Source organism: Scylla paramamosain, chromosome 41 (genome assembly GCF_035594125.1).
Source record: "Scylla paramamosain isolate STU-SP2022 chromosome 41, ASM3559412v1, whole genome shotgun sequence".
In the NCBI taxonomy this organism is placed as follows: Eukaryota; Metazoa; Arthropoda; class Malacostraca; order Decapoda; family Portunidae; genus Scylla; species Scylla paramamosain.
In genome coordinates this window covers 8,591,967-8,609,466 of record NC_087191.1, presented here as the reverse complement: position 1 = coordinate 8,609,466, position 17,500 = coordinate 8,591,967, and the positions used below count along the sequence as shown (strand labels likewise).

The window sequence follows — 17,500 nt, the reverse complement described above, 5'->3', positions numbered from 1 at the left end:
AGAGAGAGAGAGAGAGAGAGAGAGAGAGAGAGAGATACACTTCGATAGTCAGGGAGAGATGGAAGAAGACAGAGAGAGGGTTGTCCTCTTCCTCCTCCTCCTCCTCACGCTTTTCGTCTCTCTCTCTCTCTCTCTCTCTCTCTCTCTCTCTCTCTCTCTCTCTCTCTCTCTCTCTCTCTTTCTCTCTTGTACAGCCTCTACAGAGAGAGAGAGAGAGAGAGAGAGAGAGAGAGAGAGAGAGAGAGAGAGAGAGAGAGAGTAGGGGGGTTATATCCACAAAAAAGTGAGTCAGTTTGTGTGAAAATGAGCAAGGTTTGTTGTGTTCATCCGCCTCTATCTTTATTTTCTCTCTTTTCTTTCCTCTTTTTTTCATTTCCGTATCGCATTTTCGTTTCCTTTCTATCTTTCTTTGTTTTTACCTTTTTCTGCATTTTTTTCTTCTTGTCTCTTTTTTTATCGCTGAATTTCTTTTTATCTTTCTTTTTTCTTTTTTTTTTAATATTCATGTCCAGGAATTTTTTTTTTTTTTGTAAGAATTTCGTTTTTTTTTTCGAGTTTGTCATTTTCTATACCCTTTCGTCTTAGTTTAGAGAATAAGTTATATCTTTTTCTCTTATCTCCTTTTTCCTCCTCCGTGGTAGTGGTGGAGGAGGTGGAGGAGGAGGAGGAGGAGGAGGAGGAGGAGGAGGAGGAGGAGGAGGAGGAGGAGGAGTGAAGGAAGAATTAACACTAAGAGAAACATTTTGTGTATATATTTTTCTTCCCCCAAACTCAGAGCAAAATAAATGTTGATGTTTTGGAAATATTTTACGTATTTTTCCCCTTTATCCTCCCTACACTTCACTATCTCTTCTTCTGTCTATTTTTTTCTAATCTTCCTATCTTTTTTTTATGTTTCTAAGTAGTAGTAGTAGTAGTAGTAGTAGTAGTAGTAGTAGTAGTAGTAGTAGTAGTAGTAGTAGTAGTAGTAGTAGTAGTAGTAGCAGTAGTAATAGTAGTAGTAGTAGTAGTAGTAGTAGTAGTAGTAGTAGTAATGTTTATGGTTCTTCCTTTTTTTTACTTTATTTAATAGATTTAGTAACGAGTATTTTAACTTTCTCAATCCATTACTATATTTTACGCCTTTTTATTTATTTATTTATTTATTTTTACTTTATTTCATTAAGATTTAGTAACATAAATATCTTAACTTTCTTGCTCTATCACTTTTCTCTACGTTTTTTTTTACTTTTTTTTTAATTTTCTGTACTTTATTTTATGTATTAAGTGACAAAGGTGCAGTAACTTTCTTCATCGGTGCATTATCTTTTACTTTTCTTTTTTTTACTTTATTTAATGGGTTAAGTGACAGGTACTTCTTGATTTATCACCTTATTTTACGCTTTTTAACTTTCATATCATGGGTTTAGTCACAGAGGTACCTAACCTTTTTAAATGTATCACCTTCCTTCACCTTTGTTTTTCTTTACTTCATAGATTTAGTCAAAGAGATACTAAGGCTTTTTAAATGTATCACCTAATTTCACCTTTGCTTTATTTTACTTCATAGATTTAGTCACAGATGTACCTAAACTTCCTTCACCGGTCACTTCACTCCTCGTTACAGCTTTATCCCAGCAAGATATCATACTACAGCCAGCACAAAGGTCTCTGCGACACAGCGGGACACAGAGAACCACTTTTCCACTACCACCAAACTTCTCTTTCTCAACCTCTGACAGCTCCCTCTCCACCACCACCACCACCACCACCACCACCATCACCACTACCGTCCCCCTCTCTTCGGAAAAAGCGACGTTTTGCTGTGAAAGGCGCACAGAGCCGGCGAGAGGCTGTCCCGGCACACAGCCAAGGCTCTGAGGGGCTGGAGAAGGAGGCATTTAAGGCTGAAGACTCCAAAACGAAATCCTAATTCCTGAAAAGAAGATGGGGGTCCCTTAACGCCCGTCATGGCTTCGTCCGTTTTCCTTCACTCATGGCTTCCGTTTTCTATATGCACCCCACGGCTATGCGCTCTCTTTAACCTAATAAAAATCCACAAAATAAGGGAAATATGACGTTGTCTCTTAATTGTGTGCCCGAGAAATGGTTAGTTTGGTTTATAAAGGGTGTAAGCCAAGCCGAAGCCAAGGCCAGCCATCCGAACGCAGTGCCTGAGATACCCAATAAGACGACGCCATTTCCTGTGGAGGTCACTTCCGACATGAACTCTAACTCGACCGTCACTACCTCCAAGGAAGACCCGAGGAGGAGGAGGAGGAGGAGGAGGAGGAGGAGGAGGAGGAGGAGGAGGAGGAGAAGGAGGAGGAGGAGGAGGAGGAGGAGGATAAAGGCTTTCATATCAATAGACTTCCCTCACTAATATTTATCGTGGAGGAAAATGTATTACTAGTTCCCCTCTGGAGGAAAAAGAAAGGAGGAGGAGGAGGAGGAGGAGGAGGAGGAGGAGGAGATAAAAAAAAGAGCTTGCGTGTCTTTTTTTTCTTTTTTGTTCCTTTTCTTTAGATTAGTTCAGTCTTTCCACGACTTTGAGGATTGGAAGAATGTGGGGGGAGGAGGAGGAGGAGGAGGAGGGGACGGAAGGGAGGAAAGTCGCAAGAGAGGGGGCATGAGAATAAAAAAAGAGGAGGAGGAGGAGGAGGAGAAGGACGGGGAGGAGGAGGAGAATTGAGGACATAAAGGAGGAGAAGGAGAATTGAAAACATGGATGAGAAGGAGGAGGAGGGGAGCACAGAGGAGGAAGAAGAAGAAGGAGAGGAGGAGGAGGAGGAGAAGGAGGAGGAGGAGGAGGAGGAGGAGGAGGAGGAGGAGGAGGAGGAAGAGAAGTGATAAAAGGTGTGAGGAATAATGCAATAAACTGGAAGAAAGAGGGAACGAGGACAAGAAAAACATAAAGAAGAAGAAGAAGAAGAAGAAGAAGAAGAAGAAGAAGAAGAAGAAGAAGAAGAAGAAGAGCAGGAAAAAATAGATGATAAAGAAGAGAAAGGAAAGAAGACATAGTGCGGAAGAAGAGAGAAGGAGAGAATGGAAGAGGAAGAGGAGGAGGAGGATGAGGAGGAGGAGGAGGAGGAGGAGGAGGAGGAGGAGGAGGAGGAGGAAGTATCGAGCCTCAGCTTCGTCATATAGGAAGGAAGACGACCACTGGTGACAAATGGGAGGAGGAGGAGGAGGAGGAGGAGGAGGAGGAGGAGGAGGAGGAGGAGGAGGAGGAGGAGGAGGAGGAGGAGGAGGAGGAGGATAAGGAGGAGGAGGAGGAGGAGAGACACACGTTATCACGAACACAAGGAATATTATGATAGATACACACGCCTAGAGAGAGAGAGAGAGAGAGAGAGAGAGAGAGAGAGAGAGAGAGAGAGAGAGAGAGAGAGAGAGAGAGAGAGAGAGAGAGAGAGAGAGAGAGAGAGAGAGAGAGACTGCTCCCTATTATTTTATCACACACTTCTTTACTCACTTCAAAATTTTCCTATTATCTTTATTTGTCTTTTTCTCTTTTTTTCATCATCTTCCACTCTTCCACGTCTTCTTCCACTTTAATCTCTTCCATTCCACCTTTTCACTCTTCCACATCGTCTTTTATGGCCTTTTCCACTCTCCCCTATCCTCTCCCATCCACCTTTCCACTCTCTTCCATCCTCTTCCTGTGTCCTTGTCTTCCCTTCCACCTCCTATCCACATCAAGCGACTTAGGTAGATGTGGTGAAGATGTGGAGTGTTTTCCTCTCTTAGTTTCCTCTCCTCCACACACGCCTTTCCACCTGTCATCCACCTCCCATCCACTTTCATGCACTTACCTCACCACACACACCTCCTCCAGTCATCCACGCACCATTCCACCTGTCATCCACCTTCAGACAGTGTAGTGGAGGTGGCTTAGTGTGGAGGCAATGTGGAAGAAACAATTTTTTTAATCTTTTCATACTTACGTCACCTCCACACACACACACACACACACACACACACACACACACACACACACACACACAGCTCCGCACGTCCTCTTCCACCTCTCATCCATCCGAGGCAGTGGAGTGGAGGTGGTGTGGTGTGGAGGTGGTGTGGAGGTGGTGCGGTGGTGTGGTGGTGTTGTGGTCAGTGATTGAGCCCCTTAAGCTGTTTTCCCCGTGTTTGCGCAAAACAACTTGGTGTTTGAACAGTTTTCAAGATGCGCACAGCAAATATTGAACCGCCGCCCCTCATGCGTGCAGGGAGTAATGGGGGGAGGGGGAGGGAGAGGACGAGGGAGTGGAGGGGATCAGGGAGGAGGAGGAGGAGGAGGAGGAGAGGGTAGGAAGAAAGGAAAGGTTAGATGGAAAAGGTTCAGAGAGGGAAGAGTTGGAGGGAGGGAGGGAAGGATTGGAGGAGTTTGGGTTGGAGAGAAGGAAGGGATGGAGGGAAGGAGGGAAGGAGGGAAGACAGGAGGAGGAGGAGGAGGTGAGTAAAGATGAGAGTGGAAAGTGGTGATAAAACAGGAGGAGGAGGAGGAGGAGGAGGAGGAGCATAAAGAGGAGGAAAAGGAGGAGAAAGAAGACAAAGGAGAAGAGGAGGAAGAGGAAGAGGAGGAGGATAATATACATGCACTTCAACACACACACACACACACACACACACACACACACACACACACACACACACACTCATTAACCCTTCCATCAATTATCTTAACTTTTTTTTTTCACACCTCACTTCTCTCTGACACTCCCACACCTGCCCCTCGTCCAACACTGCCCCAACACACCTGCCAATAGATCCCTAATTAACCTGCATCCACCTGTGAGTTCCGCCCTTAAGGTACGTGTGGATTACCTATGTTTTTGAGACAGGTGTACATCAAGGTGTGTTTATCTATCTGGCTTCCATTTCACACCTAAATCTTTCCTTACCTTTTTTTCTCTCTCTCTCTCTCTCTCTCTCTCTCTCTCTCTCTCTCTCTCTCTCTCTCTCTCTCTCTCTCTCTCTCTCTCTCTCTTTATTCCTGTCTCTCTTCCTTTGTTTTTCCAGGTGCTGTGTGTGTGTGTGTGTGTGTGTGTGTGTGTGTGTGTGTGTGTGTGTGTGTGTGTGTGTGTGTGTGTGTGTTATCCTTTCCCTAACCTACTCTTTCTTTTTTTTTGTCTCTCTCTCTTCATCTCCTCCTCCTCCTCCTTCTTCTCTTCCTTCTCTTCGTCTTCCTTTCTTCCCTCCTCTTCTTCTTCTTCGTTTTCCTTCTAGTCTTCTTTCATTCCTCTTTTTCTTCTTCTTGTTCTCCACCTCCTCCTCTTCCTCTTTATTTACCCATCTTTCCTTCCTCCCTCCTCCTCCTCCTCCTCCTCCTCCTCCTCCTCCTTTTTGCTCCTCTTTTCATCTCTTTTCGTGTTCCTCCTCCTCCCTCTTTTCTCCTTTTTTTCTCCTCCTCCTCCTCCTTCTCCTCCTCCTCCATCTCTCCACGGTCAACACTGGAGAAAAAGGAGGTATCTCTCTCTCTCTCTCTCTCTCTCTCTCTCTCTCTCTCTCTCTCTCTCTCTCTCTCTCTCTCTCTCTCTCTCTCTCTCTCTCTCTCTCTCTCTCTCTCTCTCTCTCTCTTACAAGTAGATAAGTAGGCGGGGTGTGTGTGTGTGTGTGTGTGTGTGTGTGTGTGTGTGTGTGTGTGTGTGTGTGTGTGTGTGTGTGTGTGTGTGTGTGTGTGTGTGTGTGTGTGTGTGTGTGTGTGTGTGTGTGTGTCTATGGGAGGGGAGAGGAAAGGAGGAGGAGGAAAGGAAAGTGGGAGAGAAAAGTGTAAAGTGAGCGAGGAGGAGGAGGAGGAGGAGGAGGAGGAGGAGGAGGAGGAGGAGGAGGAGGAGGATTGTAAGTGAAAAGATAAGTGTTATTCCCGTAGAGTGTAACTACTACTACTACTACTACTACTACTACTACTACTACTACTACTACTACTACTACTACTACTACTACAGTTACTATTATTACCTCTGCTGGAGCTACCACTACTGTTATTGATGTTAACTTATTCGTTTTCCTTGTAGTAGCAGCAGCAACAGCAGCAGCAGCAGCAGCAGCAGCAGCAGCAGCAGCAGCAGCAGTAGTAGTAGTAGTAGTAGTAGTAGTAGTAGTAGTAGTAGTAGTAGTAGTAGTAGTAGTAGTAGTAGTAGTAGTAGCAGCAGCAGCAGCAGTAACACCAAACACGAAACATTACCAAACAAACTTTCACCACCACCACCACCACCACCACCACCACATCTAAAACTCCCTTTAACCACTGCCCCATTGCCAGCCACCATCACCACACCATCACCACACTATCACCACCACTATCACCACCACCACGCCTCGCTCTCCCTGCTCATCGCGGTCCAGATCTGAGGCGGGCGAAGCGGGGAACCAACTTAGCCCGTCTTCATCTGACACAGGAAATAGCTATACAGGATTGAATTCTCCTAAGTGCCGCCAGAGTCCCTTTAAACTTCGCTCCCTCCCCGCATTGCTAACTTCTGTAATGAGGAGCTTCTTCTTTTTCGATTCCCGGCCTTTTTTGCTGGTTTTTCTTGGGGGAGTTGGGGTAGAGGGGTGGGGGGGTGAAAAGGGGGTGTTGTGAGATTTTTAGGGGGTTTGTTTTGGTTTGTTTTGGTTTGGTTTGGTTTGTTTTGGTTTTCTCTTTTTCGTTTCATGTTTTGTCTTCTTCTTTTTCTTCTTCCTCTTGTTCTTCATCTTTTTTTTCACCTTTTTCCTCTTTTTTTTCCTCTTCTATTTTTTTTTTTTTTGGTGCATTATTTTTTTGGTGTTGTTGTTGTTTTCGTTTCTTTTTTGTTTTTGTTTCTTTGTGTTTTTTTGTTGTTTTTTGTTTGTATTTTTCTTTGAGTTTCGTTTTCGTTTTATGTTTCTTTGTTAGTTTTTTTTTCTTCTTCTTAATCAGTAACACTTATTTGCAACTCTTTTTTCTTTTTATTATTCTATTTTGGCAAACATTTCATTACTTCTTTTATTTTTCCTCTTTTTTTTTTTATATATTACCATTACCTCATTTAATTCTTTCCCTTTAAAATCACAACTCTTACCTCTTTTTCCCGTTCTTTATTCATTCCTTACTCTCTCTTCTACATCCTTTTCTTTCCTCTTCTTCTACTCTTTTTTCATCTATATTACTACCCTTCCTTATCCCCCCTTCTTGCATCTATCTTTCTCCCTCCTCCTCTTCTTCGTGTCTTCTGCAGCGTACCCCCAGCAGGAGAAAACTTATATTTACAACCTTAATCTTTATAATTGAAACCACTACCACCACCACCACCACCACTACCAGTCTTCCCTTCACTAGTCGATCGCTAACATGGCTGCCTCCCTTCACCCCCCCAAGCCCCTGCCCTCTATCCTCCCCGGGGACACGAAATACTGGGAACTGGAATTCGTATTAGTATTATCAGTAAATTTGCTACTTAACCGGATTGGAATATATATCTCGAGAGAACCATCAGCCTCATTCTTTTGCCCCTGACATCAAGATGGGACGTCAGGCGAGGCTTCTTCCTCCTCCTCCTCCTCCCTCCTCCTCCTCTTGGCGTTACTTTCTACACTTCAAGCCCAAATAGCGCAGGCGTCCCTTTCCTGCGCGCTCATTGGCTGGGAGGCGTAGGGCGTGGTTTGAACGGGCCAATCAGGAGGGAGTGTTAGGATCTGAGCAGCCAGTGAGGTGCGCCGCTCTTCCTGTCTTTCTCTCTCTCCCTCCTTCTCCTCCTCCTCCTCCTCGCTCACTTTTCTCTCAACACCTCCACTCCTCTGCCTCTTTTCAGCTTTAAAACTGGCTCTAAACTTGTCCTCTCTCTCTCTCTCTCTCTCTCTCTCTCTCTCTCTCTCTCTCTCTCTCTCTCTCTCTCTTGGTCGATACCTCCACTCCACCTCTACCACCACCACCAGCGCCACTCAGCCCTCCTTGTTACAGCCCCGTCAAGCTTAGGGTGGAGAAGTGTGATGAGCGTGTCTAAGGGTGGGGGTAGTGTGTCAGGGTGTAAGGGGAGACCTCTCTTTCTCTCTCTCTCTCTCTCTCTCTCTCTCTCTCTCTCTCTCTCTCTCTCTGGTTTGGTTTTGCTGTTTTTTTCTGCTTCGTTTTGATACTAATGCAAGCCTCTCTCTCTCTCTCTCTCTCTCTCTCTCTCTCTCTCTCTCTCTCTCTCTCTCTCTCTCTCTCTCTCTCTCTCTCTCTCTCTCTCGAAATATGTGTGCGTATGTGTATACCAGATAAAACGTACAGTAATGTGTGTGTGTGTGTGTGTGTGTGTGTGTGTGTGTGTGTGTGTGTGTGTGTGTGTGTGTGTGTGTGTGTGTGTGTGTGTGTCCATCATCTATGTATGTATGAATGTATGTATGCGATTATGTGCGAATCTGGGTTGACGTTTGCATGTGTGTGTGTGCGTGTGTGTATGTGCGTGTGTGCGTGTGCGTTCAATTACCCTTGTGTGTGTGTGTGTGTGTGTGTGTGTGCCGGGAGTTCGTGTCAGCGCATGAATTATATCCTGGTTAAACATGGCAGGTAGCGGGCGAGGAGGAGGAGGAGGAGGAGGAGGAGGGGTAGGAAGAGTAGGAGGAAGGGACAGACAGAGGAAAGACTCATTCAGACAATAAAAATGATACGGCAAGGGAAGAATAAAGAGCTGACGATTGCCATAAGCTAATTAGGAGGAGGAGGAGGAGGAGGAGGTAGAAGATAAGGAGGAAGGAAGACATACAAAGAGGAAAGAAGTAAGGAAGATGTAATACAGTAAAAGAAATACAGAATAATAATAGTAATAAGGAGAAAGAGGAGAGGGAATGGGAAGAGGAGGAGAAGGAAGAAGAAAAAGGAGGATAAAGAAAGACGTAGTGGAAAAGGAAGTAAGAGAATTACATAATAATAAAGAGAAGGAGGAGGAGAAAGCAGAAAATGCATAATAAGTAGAAAAGAAGGAGGAGGAGGAAAAATAAATAAATAAAGAAGAAAAAAACATTATGAAAAAGGAGGAACTAGGAAAACAAGGAAGAGACGGAAGGGAAGAGGAAGAAAGGAAGAAGTGAATGATGAAGATAGAGAAGGAAAAACAAGAGGAAGAGGAGGGAGAGGAAGTATGTACAAAAGCAATAGCAGAAGCAGGTGTAAGAAAAAAAGGAAGAGAGACGGAATAAAAGGAAGAAGAGAAAGAAGATTAATAGGAAGAGGAAAAAGAGGAATAAGAGGAAGCAGAAGTACAGTAGCAGAAGAAGAAACAGATGCCGGAAGAAAAGAGAAAAACGAAAGAAAAGAAAGAAAATCAAGAGAACGAAGAGGAAGAGGAAGAGGAAGAAGAGGAGGAATAAGAGGAAGTACAGCAGCAGAAACAGGTGTCGGAAGAAAAGAGAAAGAGACGAAAGAAAGAGGAAGAGATGAAAGAAAAAGGAAGAGAAAGAGGAGGAAGAGGAAAAGGGAGAGGAAGAGAAGGAGGAATAAGAGGAAGCAGAAGAAGAAGAAGAAGTACAGCAGCAGAAGAAGATGTTGGTAAAAAAAAAGAGAAAGACGAAACAAAAGAAACGAAAGAAAATCAAGAGAAAGAAGAGGAAAAGGAGGAAGAGAAGAAGGAATAAGAAGAAGCAGAAGAGGAAGTACAGCAGCAGAAGAAGATGTTGGTAAAAAAAAAAAAAGAGAAAGACGAAACAAAAGAAACGAAAGAAAATCAAGAGAAAGAAGAGGAAAAGGAGGAAGAGAAGGAGGAATAAGAAGAAGCAGAAGAGGAAGTACAGTAGCAGAAGCAGGAGCAGGTGTAGGAAGAAAGGCAGACGAAGGGACACAAGAAAGAAAGAAAGGGTGCGAACCAACCAAACCTTTGCTATTCTACTTTTGTCAGAGGTAACAGAGGGCGCGCGTCACCGCCCCCACACCCTTACCTGTAACTAATGAGGACCTGGACACTCCTTTCCCCTTTGTCTCCACCTTCCGGGCGCGTGTGTGGCCGCAGGAGGGCGAGAGGATGAGAGGGAGAGGGAGGGAGGCACCGCGCGGAAGCCTGACTCCAATGGGAAAATTTGGCGCGAAATGTTTGTTTTTGTTTTGATTGTGTCCGAATGTTGCGTCCGTGTCTCGATGTGTGTGTCTGGCTGCGGCTTGTGCTTGCTTGCGTTGTTGTTTGTGGGGTTTTGTTCCTGTTTTCTGTTTTTTTTTTTTTTTTTTTGTCTTTTCGTTAATTCAATTGATTATGTCTGCGTTTTTTTTCATGTTTTTTTTTTATAATATAATTGTATTTTATGTTAATTTTAATGTTTTTTTTGGTGCTTTTTCGTTATTCATCTGTTTTATATAATTATTTTCATTAGGTTTATTTGCGTCTTTTATTATTTATTTGTATTTTATGTTAAATGTGAATAGTTTTAATTGTTCTTGTGTTTATTTATATATTTATTTATTTATTTATTTTTTGCGTGACGTACGTTATGGTTGATATCAATGATTTTCTTATTTTATTTTGTTGTTTTTTTTGTCTTTTAATCATTCGCTTAATTTTTACGTTAATATTGAGTTTTGTTTGCGTTCTTATAAATATAAATTTGCTTTTCTGTATCAATATTTTTGGATGCTACTTGTGTTTTTTGTTTGCTTGTTTTTCTTTTTTTTATAATTTTTTTCAGCTTTTTTTTCCTATCCTTCCCGCCTTCCTTTCTTTCCTTCCACGAATCTTTCTTTCTTTCTTAAATTAAAATCTGTCTTCCCTCCCGTAAAATTTAGATTCTTTGGTTTCTTTACATTTCCTTTTTCTTTCCTTTTTCTTTCTTTTCTTCCTTCCTCTCTCCATTTTCTCCGTGTACATTTTTACCCTTCCTTTCCTAATCTCTCTTTTCTCTTTCTCCTTCTTTCCTTTCTCTCTCCTTTTCTCCGTATACATCTTTACTCTTCCTTTCCTAACATTCTCTTCTCTTCCTCCATCTTTCCTCCTCTTCCTCCTCGTCCTCGTCTTCTTCCTCCTCTATTTCCTCTTTTCCTCCTCCTCCTTCTCCTGCTCCATCTCCCAAACTTTAAAATCACGACAAACCCCATTCTTCCTTCCTCCTCCTCCTCCTCGTCCGGAAACTTCGGATTGTGTGTTTGAATCCGGAAGTCAAAGTGATACGAATTTTCCGCCAAATTAGATGGAATAGGGATTAACCGACGCGGGGGAGAGGGGAGAGAGAGAGAGAGAGAGGGAGAGAGGGAGACACTGGGACAGAGACAAGGGCTGGGAGAGCGGAGAGAGAAGCCGGAGTTTCAACCTTACGTCACTAGAGGCGCTGGAGGTATTGTCCGCGTGGGTTTGGGGAGTAGGACTGGAGGGAGAGGGTGGGGGAGGGTCTGGGGGAGGGGGAGGGGCAGGGGGAGGGTGCAGGGTGAGGGAGGAACAAAGGGGTTGCGGTGAGGGTGACCAAGGGAGAGGATGGTTAAGGTGACGCCGCCTTCAATCTTTTCTTACCTGTTTCCTTTGATGCCTTACTACTTACCTGGCTAAGTTGGTTCTCTCGCCCTCTCTCTCTCTCTCTCTCTCTCTCTCTCTCTCTCTCTCTCTCTCTTGGTGTGGTCGTTTTTATTTCGCTTTCCGTGATTTTTTGTTTTGTTTTGTTTTGTTTTGTTGTCCATCTTTCATTCTTTTTCTGTTATTTATATTTATTTATTTTATTTATTTATTTATTTTCAGTTTGTCTTCGTGTTTTAGTGTTTTCTGTTTTTTTATTTATTTTTTTCCAGACCGTCTCTCTCTCTCTCTCTCTCTCTCTCTCTTGGTTTTCTTTTTCCCTTATTTTTATTTTTTTCTCGTCTTTTCCTTCCTTGCTCTTTTTCTTCATTTTGCTTCTTCTCTTCTTTTTTTTTTGTTTTCTATTCTGTTTATTTTCATTTATCTGCCCCCACATCTCTCTCTCTCTCTCTCTCTCTCTCTCTCTCTCTCTCTCTCTCTCTCTGTCCAAAATTCAGACACGCGTCCCCAGAACCACATCCTCTCTCTCTCTTTCCCTCCATCTGTCTGTTTCTCTTTCTTCCCTCCTTCCCTTTCTCTCCATCTCTCACCTGCTCCTCCACAATGGGTCCCCGCGCCCCTGCCTCCCTCTGTGACCACCCCGGGACTCGGAGAAAAGCCTCCCGTGGGCGTTATTTGAACCGTGAAAATGTTACTGGAGTTAATGAAGGGAATGGTGGTCGCCACGGGAGCTTTCGGCGCGACACACTTCGGCATTCTGGGGCTTACTGGGAGTCACTCTGGGCCCGCGAATTGGACTATTATGCTGCCATTTTATGCTGCGTTGTGTTGCGGTATTGTGGGGGAATCTGGGTGTGCTGTAGGGCGCTGTTGTGCTGAGGTAATGATGCTTGCTCGGGTAGGTATCGGCGTGATGTTTAAGAGGATGCATTTATTCTGGCTTGTGGTGGGTTTGTGGTGGATTTGCGTGGTACTTAGCCGCTTCCTGTTTATTTGTGGCGTTGTGGCGAGCCGCGGGCCAATTGTGGCGGTGATTTGATGGATAGAATTAAGATGACAGGGTGAGGGGAGGACGCGAGGGAGTGAGGGAGGGTTCGCCGGCTGTCATCTCGGCTCAGCGCGGTATTAGCTCTCGTATTATTGTTGATTATTAAATGAGTAATGTTATGACTGGTTTCCTCCCCGTATTATTATTTTGGGGTGTGTTCATTTATCCTGCGTCTAATCTGCTTTTTATGGAGGGAAGTGTATCTTACGTTTTGTTTATTCACGTTTGTTTGTTTATTTGTTTGGCGTGGTGAAGTTTAAAATACTGATAACATTACTATGACTATTTATTCATTTTTTTTACAATATTTTCGTACAGTTAATTTTTCTTGTATATAATCTGGTTTCAAATAAAGGATAAATACAGTGACTTGTATTTAATAATTTAGTCTCCCCGAGCAAAACAATCAGGTCAGTCCGCTCGGTGTATCATAATGGCGGGAAGTGTACAGTGTTTTTTTTTTTCGTGTTATTTTTCTGTTTTTCTGTGTTCCCGTTTAGCGTTTTGCTCGTCACTGTGCCCGGTGATAGAAGAGGGACAGAGGCAAGCCGGGCGCCCCTGCAGGTGTGTGGACAGGTGTTTAAAGGTAAGAAATTGACCAAAATATGATGTAGAGATTGTGGGGTGTCTCCTAACATCCCGCCAATGCACAGCTGGCAACCCCACACCGTGTTGTAGTATTACGATTGATTTATTGGCAGGACAACTCTAGCGCTCTATTTCTTTATTTGACTTGTATTATATGTACATTTAAACCTCTGTGGCGTATTTAGTGGATGTGTATCAATAGTTTAAACCTTTATCTTCATACTGACGTGGGTTGGAGGGCTGGGCAAGCAGGTAATTAGTAAAAGCCTCCTTTGCTGGACTCTAATCTTCTTTAACTTATATTATTTGTATAGTCAAGCATCAGTGCCGGTATTAGTTCATCTGTATATTGATTCAAGTCCTTTATCTTCATGCTGACGTGTGTTAGAAGGCTGGGCAAGCAGGTAATTATTAAAAGCCTACTTTGCTGAACCCTAATCGTCTTTTACTTATATTATTTGTCCATTGAAGTGTCTGAGGCGGCATTTGTGCAAGGATGTAATTAGTGAAATCTTTTGTCTTTATATCGACGTGGGTTTAGAAGGCTGGGCAAGCGAGGAACTAGTGAAAAACTCGTTTACTTAACTTTAATCGTGTTTAACATATCATTTGTATATTCAAGCATCTGTGTCGGTAATAGTGCATCTGTATAATGATTTAAGCCCTTTATCTTCATACTGACGTGGTTTTAAAGGACTGGGTAAACAGATGATCAGTAAAAAGCCTCGTTTGCTTAATCCTAATCGTCTTTAACTTACATTACTTGTATATTTAAACACTGTGCCGGTAATAGTGCATCTGTATAATGATTTAAGTTCTTTATCTTTAAACTGACGTGGGTTACAAGACGGGATAAACAGATGATTAGTAAAAGCCTCGTTTGCTTAATCCTAATCGTCTTACATTACTTGTATATTTAAACACTGTGCCGGTAATAGTGCATCTGTATAATGATTTAAGTCCTTTATCTTCATAGTGACGTGGTTTTAAAGGACTGGGTAAACAGGAATGTTATCATCACGTAAAAAAGGTTGAAGTATTGAAAGACTCGCAGCCGTAATCTTATCTGAGGCACATTATTCATATATATGTGAGCAGTGTTCGTGCACCAGTGGTCTGTGTCATTAGTTAAGGCATTTATCTTCATACCGACGTGACTTAGAAGACCGGGAAGCAAGGGTATTATGAAGTGAATAAAAAAAAAGTTGTATTAAAAGACTCGTTTACTCAGCTATTTTTAGACTTGTGTATGTATCTAAGCATCTGTGGCGGGATTAATGCGTCTATTATTATTCAAGCCCTCTTCTTTATAATGACGTGGGCTTAGAAGACTGGGCAAGCGGGGAATTAGTAAGACTCGTTTGTTTGAGTCTAATAATCTTTTCCTTATTTTATTTGTATATTGAAACATATGTAACCGGTATTAATGCGTCTGTCATTATTCAAGCCCTCTTCTTCATAATGACGTGGGTTTACAAGACTGTGCAAGCGGGGAATTAGTAAGACTCGTTCGTTTGACTCTAATAATCTTTTCCTTATTTTATTTGTATATTGAAGCATCTGTAACCGGTATTAGTACGTCTGTGTCATTATTTAAGCTCTATTTGACCATCATGACGTGGGTTTAGAAGACTGGACAAGCGAGGGATTAGTAAAAGACTCGTTTGCTTGACTAATGATCTTTTCTTTATTTCATTTGTATACTTCGGCATCTCTAACCGGTAACAGTGCGTCTGTATCATTATTTAAGCTCTATTTGTCCATCATGACGTGGATTAGAAGACTGGATAAGCGGAGTACTAGTAAAAGACTCGTTTACTCAACACTTACTTTCTTTTACTCTCATTTGTACACTTCGACATCTATAACCGGTATTAGTGTGTCTGTATCAGTATTTAAGCCCTGTTTCTCCATACTGCCGTGGGGTTAAGGGACAGAGCAACCAGGGATGTAATTACGGAAGAAAACTGAAGTATTGAAAGACTCGTTTATCTTACTTAACATTTTACTTTTATATTTAAGCATCTGCAGCCAGTGAAGTGCAGGGCTCTCATCATTTAAGTCGCCTTCCTTCACACTGACTTGACTTTAAAGGACACGACAACCAGGGATTCAGTTACCTAAGAAGTTGAATGATTAAATGACTAGTTATCTTCAATCTGAGCATTTTGTATATTTAATCCCCTGTAACCGGTATCAGTGCGTCTGTGTCATTACTAAAGCTATCTCCCTGTTGACGTGGGTTTAAATAAAAGAGAAAGGAATACAATTACGTAAAAATTTGAAGTATTAAGACATTCCCTTATCTCTACACACCTTCGCTTCCTGCACTGATGAACTTGTTACGCTGATTGAGGGAGAGGCAGTTAGGTGGGGTGAAGATAGTTAAGCAAGGAAGTGATAGTGGCGGAGGAGGAGGAGGGGAGAGAGATGGTAGGGAGGAAGAGGGGCGAGAAGGAAAGGAAGGGAGAGGTAAGGGAGGATGGTGGAAAGGGAGAAAAGAAGGGAGGGAAGGAAAATACGTGGTTGGAGAAAGGGCGGAGAGAGAGAGAGAGAGAGAGAGAGAGAGAGAGAGAGAGAGGAGAGAGAGAGAGAGAGAGAGAGAGAGGCGTGATGGGGAAAGGGAGAGAAAAGGATGGCGGAGAGGGGGATGGGGAGGGAAGGTAAATAGGAGTTTGAGAAAGGGAGAGACGGAAGAGAGAGGGACGAGAGGGGGAAAGGGAGAGGGAAGGGAGGATGGGGGAGAGGGAGGGAGGGAAGGGAGGGAGGTGAGAAGAGTAAGGGAGGAGAGAAAGGGAACAAGGGAAGGAAAGGGAGGGAGGTAGGAGGAAGGGAACTGGAGGGAAGGGAGAGAGAAGGAAAGGAAGGGAGGATAGTGAAGATGGAGAGAAAGCGAGAATAAAGGAAAGGAGGGAGAAAAGGGAGGAAAGTAAGGGAGGGAAAGACAGAAAGGAATTAGAGGGAAGAGAGAAAAGAAGGGAAGATAATGGAGAGGGAGAGAAAGAAGGGAGAGGAAGAGAGGGAGAAAAGAAAGGAAGGGAGGGAAAAAATGAAGGGAATTAGAGGGAAGAGAGAAAAGGGAGGATAGTGGAGACGGAGAGAAAGAAGGGAGAGGAAAGGAGGGTGGAGGGAGGGAGGGAGGGAAGGGAGGAGGGGTAAGGGAGGGAGGGGGGACTAGTGTAATAAAGAAGGCTTACAGGAAGGTATGAAGCCCCACACACTAATTTATCTGTTTATGTATTTAGGTCGTTATTGTTCCCCGCATCTGAATTATTATTAGGTACCTTAGTAATTTGTGTTCATTTATTTGTTATTGTTAGGTTAGGTTAGGTTAGAGAGAGAGAGAGAGAGAGAGAGAGAGAGAGAGAGAGAGAGAGAGAGAGTGTGGTAAGGCAGAAGGTCTCTCTCTCTCTCTCTCTCTCTCTCTCTCTCTCTCTCTCTCTCTCTCTCTCTCTCTCTCTCTCTCTCTCTATCGACAGGCGCATGGCAGACATTCCATTCCTCCTCCTCCTCCTCCTCCTCCTCCTCCTCCTCCCTCTCCTCCTCCTCCTCCTCCTCTTCTTCTTCTTCTTCTTCTTCTTCTTCTTCTTCTTCTTCTTCTTCTTCTTCTTCTTCTTCTTCTTCTTCTTCTTCTTCTTCTTCTTCTTCTTCTTCTTCTTCTTCTTCTTCTCTTCTTCTTCTTCTTCTTCTTCTTCTTCTTCTTCTTCTTCTTTTACGTGACATGCCAAAGTACTGAAATTTAAGTTACAGAAGAGGAGGAGGTGGAGGAGGAGGAGGAGGAAAATGAGGAGGAGGAGGAGGAGGAGGGGAAATATGACAAAATAGTGTAATTGTAACGAGATTTTAAACACTTCATTTTCCTCCTCCTCTTTCCCTTCTCCTCCTCCTGCTCCTCCTCCTCCTTCATGAGCCTTCTGCTGTCCCGTCCCGTCTCTCTTCCCTGTAGCTAGTTAGAAGTAGTTACCAAACAGCCTTGCAAGGAACAAAAGGTCTGTTGCTGTTTGGCTTTCCTTTGTATTCCTTTGTATCTCTCCATCTTCCCTCCTCCATCCCTTTCTCCTTTCCTCCTCCCTTCCCTCCCTTCTCTTCTTCGCTTCCTATTACTTCCTTCCTTTCCTTCCCCTTCTTTCCTTCCTTGATATGCTTCCTTGCTTCTCCTCCTCCTCCTCCTCCTCCTCCTCCTCCTCCTCTTCTTCCTCCTCCTCCTCCTCCTCCTCCTCCTCCTCCTCCTCCCTAAATTATCAGTTTCCGAGTGACCAGTTTCATTGATTGGAGTATCCGCCCCCACTCCTCCTCCTCCTCCTCCTCCTCTTCCTCCTCCTCCTCCCCGGATGTGACGTCAGTGATCGCGGGGTCATAAAGGGAGGAATAATAGTAGTAGTAATAGTGATAATAGTAACGATAGTAGTAGTGGTGACAGGAGGAGGAGGAGGAAGAGGAGGAGGAGGAGGAGGAG

The 17,500-nt window shown here is 43.5% G+C and overlaps 1 protein-coding gene and 1 long non-coding RNA gene across 2 annotated transcripts in view; both read left to right on the top strand.

Annotated features, from left to right (window-relative positions):
* The window catches only part of LOC135092963 (homeobox protein Nkx-2.6-like), a 10,962-nt gene extending 10,159 nt beyond the window's left edge, over window positions 1-803 (top strand). Inside the window, exon 5 of the mRNA XM_063991787.1 lies at window positions 1-803. This exon is cut by the window's left edge and continues 1,536 nt beyond it. The gene's annotated coding sequence lies outside the window, so the exon portion shown is untranslated.
* Window positions 804-12,889: 12,086 nt separating this feature from the next.
* LOC135092794 (uncharacterized) overlaps window positions 12,890-17,500 on the top strand; it is a 61,593-nt gene continuing 56,982 nt past the window's right edge. The window contains exon 1 of the long non-coding RNA XR_010263075.1: window positions 12,890-13,042. This is a non-coding gene — a long non-coding RNA (uncharacterized LOC135092794). The remainder of the gene's footprint in view (window positions 13,043-17,500) is intronic.